Source organism: Pristiophorus japonicus, unplaced genomic scaffold (genome assembly GCF_044704955.1).
Source record: "Pristiophorus japonicus isolate sPriJap1 unplaced genomic scaffold, sPriJap1.hap1 HAP1_SCAFFOLD_312, whole genome shotgun sequence".
Lineage (NCBI taxonomy): Eukaryota > Metazoa > Chordata > Chondrichthyes > Pristiophoridae > Pristiophorus > Pristiophorus japonicus.
Window position 1 is genome coordinate 104326 of NW_027252911.1, and position 10162 is coordinate 114487.

The following is a 10162-nucleotide window of genomic DNA, read 5'->3' on the forward strand; positions in this document are numbered from 1 at the left end:
AAATCAGCGTGTGCAGTCAGTAAATTCCCAAACACAGTAAGCCCATGGTGTAAGACAAGCCACGAAGGAAGATGTGGGAAACAAAGGCCATCTTTTAAAGTCGCGAGTGCTTTTCTGCACGATCAGACAGAAGCTGCGTGTGCTGTGAAAGAGGTCAAATGTAATAGAGCCAATGCAGGCAGAACAGAAAAGCACATTTATTGTGAAAGTTAAAAAGTAGGGAATGTATGTAAATATATGCATATATAAATACTGATACAGAAATTTATATAAACAAAGTCAGTCAGTCAGTCATGTCTTGTCTTGTCTTGATTTGATTTGTATTTGAAAATAAGGGGGAATGAGCTCATCATGTCACACAGCCCATCCGCAAGCTCTCGCTAAAATCGCTATGTTTCTAACTTATATAATTTGCCTTCTTTCACATGTGGAATTGCAAAATCCCACAGCAGACTCTTCTCCTGTCAGTCAGTCACTGAATGCGTGTTGAATCAAATCAGTGTGGCTTCAAGTTGCATGTAATGCATTTTTCCTCACATGACATGAAATGCACAGTAAGATCGCGCAGAACGTTTCCACGCACTCTCTCACTTACACAAACACACCAACAAACTAAAAATTCTGCACTCTCCAAAGGCAGTTTTTGAAATTTGAAATTTGAAATCCGGGACAGACAGCACATTCCTTTTAAACAGATAGATAATGATCCGATACTGATAGCACACCATTTTGGAGAGACAGAGAATGACCCCGGGCAGACCAGCACATCACCTTAAAAGGGATACAGAAACACAATGAACAAAAACAAAGCATTCTGTAAAACTCAGCAGGCCGTGAACATTCTGTGGATGAATTTCCCGGGCTCACGTTCAGTCAGATGATCATTCCGATATTTTAAGAAAAATGTAAAGTTTACAGATTTTTCCTGGAAAATAGCGCCTGGAAAAATAGGCAGCGAGGAAGGACAAAATGGAATGCCTGTGATACAGTGGAGCGTAGGAGTGATTGAATAATAAATGGCACAATGCAAAAAGGCAAAGTGAGTGGTAAGCGGGCAATAAAGTAACAAAGGATGGACCAGAGGAGGTGTTAGTGTGAACAGCAGAACCATTAGCAGACAATGGGAGCTGTGCTTATGATCCGATACGTTGAACCGAATGTTGAGGCCAGAACACTATAACCTGCCTGGAATGTAGGGTTTGAATGCCTTTTAATTAGACCAGGCAGCTTGGCCACCCCGGATTGATTTCCTGCACGGTTTAAATTCGGCAGCCAAGGCCAGCTTCTCACATTTTTTCAGCGCGAGAGAAACAGGACGCACTCATATTCAGGGCAGAGTCTGTTTCACGTTGAATTTGAGATTGACGTTGAATGTATGCTTATCCCTATGGAGGTGAGCTCATGCGTGCAGAAAGGAAGATACACTGATCAAGTATTTGCCGGAATCAAAACGGGGTTTATGTTGTCCAATGAGACGCAGAGCCGAGCACATCTGAGAAACATGAACTTTACTCAGTTCGGTGAGTTTCACTTTGCTCCTGGGAATCTCCAGGATTTTTGTACGCTGTGTGAACAACGGAGTGCAATCACACGTTTTAATTTGAAACATGTCAGTTTTCTCACATGTCGACCGGCTGAGAAGTCGTTTTTTGACAAAAGGTTGGCAGGGCTCGTCCGAGATTTGAACCCGGGAGCTCTCGCATTTCAATTATTATAATCCCAAAGCGAGAATCATACCCCTAGACCAACGAGCCGCCGACAGTGAGGAGCGTAGCTCTCAGTTTCTGACGTCAGTTTGCTATTCGGCCCATCGTGCCTGTGCTGACTCTCAGAGACCGATTTCATGAGTCCCCCTCTCCATCGTTCTGCTGATGATTTCCCTTTGATGAAGTGATTATTTTTTGTGACATTACTTCATCAACGAGCTGCATCCTTTTCAGTAAAAGGTGAATTTGGCAATGAGGATAAATGTGATTGAATAAAAAAACTAGGGGAAAATGTTTAACACAATAACGACGAAGCTGGGGGCATACTGGATCAGCAGTCCATTGCTTCAACCTGTCAGTCACCTTGTCTCCTATTGACTGCAAAGTCAGACATCCATCCCCTACTTTTTGCATTCAAACAGAAATAATATGCACGAAAATCTACTTCACCACTTGTTTTGCCCGTGCAACCAGATCGACAGTGATGAAAATGTGCCATTAGCTTCTTAAAGCACACAGCCTTCCTTTACTTCAGGTGAGTGACTGTCCGAGACGGTTGGTTTTGAGGCAGAATCAAAACAAAGAATATAAAATTTCACAAAGCGCGATAGCTGACCACTGCCGGACTCGAACCTGCAATCATCTGATAAGATCACAGTTACAATCGAAATCAGACACCTTACCCTTTAGGCCACGCGGTCGCTACCGTCGGTGCATAATTTGTTGTTTTTTATATTGAGAGCAACTTTGGGACAAGGGTTACATCAAGGAGTGGATATCGGAAAACATGAGCATATTTTGAGTAATGAACAGATGCGCTGCGATATGGATGTACACGGACACAGGCAAAGTCAATGTATCTTGAAACACAACAGTTTAACAATTCGGTTATCACAGCTGATAATCACACTCCTTTTTAAATGTACAGGATGATCCGGATAATGAGAAAATACGTTTTAAAGGGGCAATTGATGAACCGGAACTGACAACCATCCCGTTGAAACAGACACCGAATGATCCTGGACAGGAAGCACATCCCTCTTACACAGCTATAGAATTGCCCTTCACGGACAGCAGTTCCCTTTCAGAAGAATAAATTGGAATTTCTATCATTTCTGAATGCAATTGTGTTGTGCGTGAATGAGCGCGGTTCTCATGAGCACGCGGGACTGGGACGGTTGTTGAAGCCACAGGTGATAGACAAGCAGGAAAGAGGGAGGGAAATAAAACCAACCCAGACAAAAAGACAATTTAAAACATATATATATTTATTATAATAAGAAAATAAATAAATTTACAATTTTATTGCAAAAAATTGAATTTGATTTGATTGAAATAAATAAATAATTGTTTCTTAATCTATATATTTTTGATTGAACGAAGTCTGTGCGACTGCATGAAATGCACTGGAAATCAGGGTGTGCAGTCAGTAAATTCCCAAACACAGTAAGCCCATGGTGTAAGACAAGCCACGAGGGAAGATGTGGGCAACAAAGGCCATCATTTAAAGTCGCGAGTGCTTTTCTGCAGGATCAGACAGAAGCTGCATGTGCTGTGAAAGAGGTCAAATGTGATAGAGCCAATGCAGGCAGAACAGAAAAGCACATTTATTGTGAAAGTTAAAAAGTAGGGAATGTATGTAAATATATGCATATATAAATATTGATACAGAAATTTATATAAACAAAGTCAGTCAGTCAGTCATGTCTTGTCTTGTCTTGATTTGATTTGTATTTGAAAATAAGGGGGAAGGAGCTCATCATGTCACACAGCCCATCCGTAAGCTCTCGCTAAAATCGCTATGTTTCTAACTTATATAATTTGCCTTCTTTCACAGGTGGAATAGCAAAATCCCACAGCAGACTCTTCTCCTGTCAGTCAGTCCCTGAATGCGTGTTGAATCAAATCAGTGTGGCTTCAACTTGCATGTAATGCATTTTTCCTCCCATGACATGAAATGCACAGTAAGATCGCGCAGAACGTTTCCACGCACTCTCTCACTTACACAAACACACCAACAAACTAAAAATTCTGCACTCTCCAAAGGCAGTTTTTGAAATTTGAAATTTGAAATCCGAGACAGACAGCACATTCCTTTTAAACAGATAGATAATGATCCGATACTGATAGCACACCATTTTGGAGAGACAGAGAATGACACCGGGCAGACCAGCACATCACCTTAAAAGGGATACAGAAACACAATGAACAAAAACAAAGCATTCTGTAAAACTCAGCAGGCCGTGAACATTCTGTGGATGAATTTCCCGGGCTCACGTTCAGTCAGATGATCATTCCGATATTTTAAGAAAAATGTAAAGTTTACAGATTTTTCCTGGAAAATAGCGCCTGGAAAAATAGGCAGCGAGGAAGGACAAAAGGGAATGCCTGTGATACAGTGGAGCGTGGGAGTGATTGAATAATAAATGGCACAATGCAAAAAGGCAAAGTGAGTGGTAATAGAAACATAGAAACATAGAAAATAGGTGCAGGAGCAGGCCATTCAGCCCTTCTAGCCTGCACCGCCATTCAATGAGTTCATGGCTGAACATGAAACTTCAGTACCCCCTTCCTGCTTTCTCGCCATAACCCTTGATCCCCCGAGTAGTAAGGACTCATCTAACTCCCTTTTGAATATAATTAGTGAATTGGCCTCAACTACTTTCTGTGGTAGAGAATTCCACAGGTTCACCACTCTCTGGGTGAAGAAGTTTCTCCTCATCTCGGTCCTAAATGGCTTACCCCTTATCCGCAGACTGTGACCCCTGGTTCTGGACTTCCCCAACATTGGGAACATTCTTTCTGCATCTAACCTGTCTAAACCCGTCAGAATTTTAAACGTTTCTATGAGGTCCCCTCTCATTCTTCTGAACTCCAGTGAATACAAGCCCAATTGATCCAATCTTTCTTGATAGGTCAGTCCCGCCATCCCGGGAATCAGTCTGGTGAACCTTCGCTGCACTCCCTCAATAGCAAGAATGTCCTTCCTCAAGTTAGGAGACCAAAACTGTACACAATACTCCAGGTGTGGCCTCACCAAGGCCCTGTACAACTGTAGCAACACCTCCCTGCCCCTGTATTCAAATCCCCTCGCTATGAAGGCCAACATGCCATTTGCTTTCTTAACCGCCTGCTGTACCTGCATGCCAACCTTCAATGACTGATGTACCATGACACCCAGGTCTCGTTGCACCTTCCCTTTTCCTAATCTGTCACCATTCAGATAATAGGCTGTCTCTCTGTTTTTACCACCAAAGTTGATAACCTCACATTTATCCACATTATACTTCATCTGCCATGCATTTGCCCACTCACCTAACCTATCCAAGTCACTCTGCAGCCTAATAGCATCCTCCTCGCAGCTCACACTGCCACCCAACTTAGTATCATCCGCAAATTTGGAGATACTGCATTTAATCCCCTCGTCTAAATCATTAATGTACAATGTAAACAGCTGGGGCCCCAGCACAGAACCTTGCGGCACTCCACTAGTCACTGCCTGCCATTCTGAAAAGTACCCGTTTACTCCTACTCTTTGCTTCCTGTCTGACAACCAGTTCTCAATCCACGTCAGCACACTACCCCCAATCCCATGTGCTTTAACTTTGCACATTAATCTCTTGTGTGGGACCTTGTCGAAAGCCTTCTGAAAGTCCAAATATACCACATCAACTGGTTCTCCTTTGTCCACTTTACTGGAAACATCCTCAAAAAATTCCAGAAGATTTGTCAAGCATGATTTCCCTTTCACAAATCCATGCTGACTTGGACCTATCATGTCACCATTTTCCAGATGCACTGCTATGACATCCTTAATAATTGATTCCATCATTTTACCCACTACTGAGGTCAGGCTGACCGGTCTATAATTCCCTGTTTTCTCTCTCCCTCCTTTTTTAAAAAGTGGGGTTACATTGGCTACCCTCCACTCCATAGGAACTGATCCAGAGTCAATGGAATGTTGGAAAATGACTGTCAATGCATCCGCTATTTCCAAGGCCACCTCCTTAAGTACTCTAGGATGCAGGCCATCAGGCCCTGGGGATTTATCTGCCTTCAATCCCATCAATTTCCCCAACACAATTTCCCGACTAATAAAGATTTCCCTCAGTTCCTCTTCCTTACTAGACCCTCTGACCCCTTTTATATCCGGAAGGTTGTTTGTATCCTCCTTAGTGAATACCGAACCAAAGTACTTGTTCAATTGATCCGCCATTTCTTTGTTCCCCGTTATGACTTCCCCTGATTCTGACTGCAGGGGACCTACGTTTGTCTTCACCAACCTTTTTCTCTTTACATACCTATAGAAACTTTTGCAATCCGCCTTAATGTTCCCGGGCAATAAAGTAACAAAGGATGGACCAGAGGAGGTGTTAATGTGAACAGCAGAACCATTAGCAGACAATAGAAGCGGTGCTTATGATCCGATACGTTGAACCGAATGATGAGGCCAGAACACTATAACCTGCCTGGAAAGTAGGGTTTGAACGCCTTTTAATTAGACCAGGCAGCTTGGCCACCCCGGATCGATTTCCTGCACGGTTTAAATTCGGCAGCCAAGGGACTAAATCCAAAGCCAGCTTCTCACATCTTTTCAGCGCGAGAGAAACAGGACGCACTCATATTCAGGGCAGAGTCTGTTTCACGTTGAATTTGAGATTGACGTTGAATGTATGCTTATCCCTATGGAGGTGAGCTCATGCGTGCAGAAAGGAAGATACACTGATCAAGTATTTGCCGGAATCAAAACGGGGTTTATGTTGTCCAATGAGACACAGAGCCGAGCACATCTGAGAAACATGAACTTTACTCAGTTCGGTGAGTTTCACTTTGCTCCTGGGAATCTCCAGGATTTTTGGACGCTGTGTGAACAACGGAGTGCAATCACACGTTTTAATTTGAAACAAGTCAGTTTTCTCACATGTCGACCGGCTGAGAAGTCGTTTTTTGACAAAAGGTTGGCAGGGCTCATCCGGGATTTGAACCCGTGACCTCTCGCATTTCAATTATTATAATCCCAAAGCGAGAATCATACCCCTAGACCAACGAGCCGCCGACAGTGAGGAACGTAGCTCTCAGTTTCTGACGTTAGTTTGCTATTCGGCCCATCGTGCCTGTGCTGACTCTCAGAGACCGATTTCATGAGTCCCCCTCTCCATCGTCCTGCTAATGTTTTCCCTTTGATGAAGTGATTATTTTTTGTGACATTACTTCACCAACGAGCTGCATCCTTTTCAGTAAAAGGTGAATTTGGCAATGAGGATAAATGTGATTGAATAAAAAAACTAGGGGAAAATGTTTAACACAATAACGACGAAGCTGGGGGCATACTGGATCAGCAGTCCATTGCTTCAACCTGTCAGTCACCTTGTCTCCTATTGACTGCAAAGTCAGACATGCATCCCCTACTTTTTGCATTCAAACAGAAATAATATGCACGAAAATCTACTTCACCACTTGTTTTGCCCGTGCAACCTGATCGACAGTGAATGAAAATGTGCCATTAGCTTCTTAAAGCACACAGCCTTCCTTTACTTCAGGTGAGTGACTGTCCGAGATGGTTGGTTTTGAGGCAGAATCAAAACAAAGAATATAAAATTTCACAAAGCGCGATAGCTGACCACTGCCGGACTCGAACCTGCAATCATCTGATAAGATCACAGTTACAATCGAAATCAGACACCTTATCCTTTAGGCCACGCGGCCGCTACCGTCGGTGCATAATTTGTTTTTTTTTATATTGAGAGCAAATTTGGGACTAGGGTTACATCAAGGAGTGGATATCGGAAAACATGAGCATATTTTGAGTAATGAACAGATGCGCTGCGATATGGATGTACACGGACACAGGCAAAGTCAATGTATCTTGAAACACAACAGTTTAACAATTCGGTTATCACAGCTGATAATCACACTCCTTTTTAAATGTACAGGATGATCCGGATAATGAGAAAATACGTTTTAAAGGGGCAATTGATGAACCGGAACTGAAAACCATCCCGTTGAAACAGACACCGAATGATCCTGGACAGGAAGCACATCCCTCTTACACAGCTGTAGAATTGCCCTTCACGGACAGCAGTTCCCTTTCAGAAGAATAAATTGGAATTTCTATCATTCCTGAATGCAATTGTGTTGTGCGTGAATGAGCGCGGTTCTCATGAGCACGCGGGACTGTGACGGTTGTTGAAGCCACAGGTGATAGACAAGCAGGAAAGAGGGAGGGAAATAAAACCAACCCAGACAAAAAGACAATTTAAAACATATATATATTTATTATAATAAGAAAATAAATAAATTTACAATTTTATTGCAAAAAATTGAATTTGATTTGATTGAAATAAATAAATAATTGTTTCTTAATCTATATATTTTTGATTGAACGAAGTCTGTGCGACTGCATGAAATACACTGGAAATCAGCGTGTGCAGTCAGTAAATTCCCAAACACAGTAAGCCCATGGTGTAAGACAAGCCACGAAGGAAGATGTGGGAAACAAAGGCCATCTTTTAAAGTCGCGAGTGCTTTTCTGCACGATCAGACAGAAGCTGCGTGTGCTGTAAAAGATGTCAAATGTAATAGAGCCAATGCAGGCAGAACAGAAAAGCACATTTATTGTGAAAGTTAAAAAGTAGGGAATGTATGTAAATATATGCATATATAAATATTGATACAGAAATTTATATAAACAAAGTCAGTCAGTCAGTCATGTCTTGTCTTGTCTTGATTTGATTTGTATTTGAAAATAAGGGGGAATGAGCTCATCATATCACACAGCCCATCCGCAAGCTCTCGCTAAAATCGCTATGTTTCTAACTTATATAATTTGCCTTCTTTCACATGTGGAATAGCAAAATCCCACAGCAGACTCTTCTCCTGTCAGTCAGTCCCTGAATGCGTGTTGAATCAAATCAGTGTGGCTTCAAGTTGCATGTAATGCATTTTTCCTCACATGACATGAAATGCACAGTAAGATCGCGCAGAACGTTTCCACGCACTCTCTCACTTACACAAACACACCAACAAACTAAAAATTCTGCACTCTCCAAAGGCAGTTTTTGAAATTTGAAATTTGAAATCCGGGACAGACAGCACATTCCTTTTAAACAGATAGATAATGATCCGATACTGATAGCACACCATTTTGGAGAGACAGAGAATGACCCCGGGCAGACCAGCACATCACCTTAAAAGGGATACAGAAACACAATGAACAAAAACAAAGCATTCTGTAAAACTCAGCAGGCCGTGAACATTCTGTGGATGAATTTCCCGGGCTCACGTTCAGTCAGATGATCATTCCGATATTTTAAGAAAAATGTAAAGTTTACAGATTTTTCCTGGAAAATAGCGCCTGGAAAAATAGGCAGCGAGGAAGGGCAAAATGGAATGCCTGTGATACAGTGGAGCGTAGGAGTGATTGAATAATAAATGGCACAATGCAAAAAGGCAAAGTGAGTGGTAAGCGGGCAATAAAGTAACAAAGGATGGACCAGAGGAGGTGTTAGTGTGAACAGCAGAACCATTAGCAGACAATGGGAGCTGTGCTTATGATCCGATACGTTGAACCGAATGTTGAGGCCAGAACACTATAACCTGCCTGGAATGTCGGGTTTGAATGCCTTTTAATTAGACCAGGCAGCTTGGCCACCCCGGATTGATTTCCTGCACGGTTTAAATTCGGCAGCCAAGGGACTAAATCCAAAGCCAGCTTCTCACATCTTTTCAGCCCGCGAGAAACAGGACGCACTCATATTCAGGGCAGAGTCTGTTTCACGTTGAATTTGAGATTGACGTTGAATGTATGCTTATCCCTATGGAGGTGAGCTCATGCGTGCAGAAAGGAAGATACACTGATCAAGTATTTGCCGGAATCAAACCGGGGTTTATGTTGTCCAATGAGACGCAGAGCCGAGCACATCTGAGAAACATGAACTTTACTCAGTTCGGTGAGTTTCACTGTGCTCCTGGGAATCTCCAGGATTTTTGTACGCTGTGTGAACAACGGAGTGCAATCACACGTTTTAATTTGAAACATGTCAGTTTTCTCACATGTCGTCCGGCTGAGAAGTCGGTTTTTGACAAAAGGTTGGCAGGGCTCGTCCGGGATTTGAACCCGGGACCTCTCGCATTTCAATTATTATAATCCCAAAGCGAGAATCATACCCCTAGACCAACGAGCCGCCGACAGTGAGAAGCGTAGCTCTCAGTTTCTGACGTTAGTTTGCTATTCGGCCCATCGTGCCTGTGCTGACTCTCAGAGACCGATTTCATGAGTCCCCCTCTCCATCGTTCTGCTGATGTTTTCCCTTTGATGAAGTGATTATTTTTTGTGACATTACTTCATCAACGAGCTGCATCCTTTTCAGTAAAAGGTGAATTTGGCAATGAGGATAAATGTGATTGAATAAAAAAACTAGGGGAAAATGTTTAACACAAAAACGAAGAAGCTGGGG

At 42.6% G+C, this 10162-nt stretch overlaps 1 non-coding gene across 1 annotated transcript; it reads right to left on the minus strand.

Annotated features, from left to right (window-relative positions):
* Positions 1-9801: 9801 nt before the first annotated feature.
* Positions 9802-9889, minus strand: trnap-ugg (transfer RNA proline (anticodon UGG)). The gene is given in 2 exon segments: positions 9802-9837; positions 9854-9889. It is a non-coding gene; the product is annotated as a tRNA-Pro (tRNA).
* Positions 9890-10162: the final 273 nt, after the last annotated feature.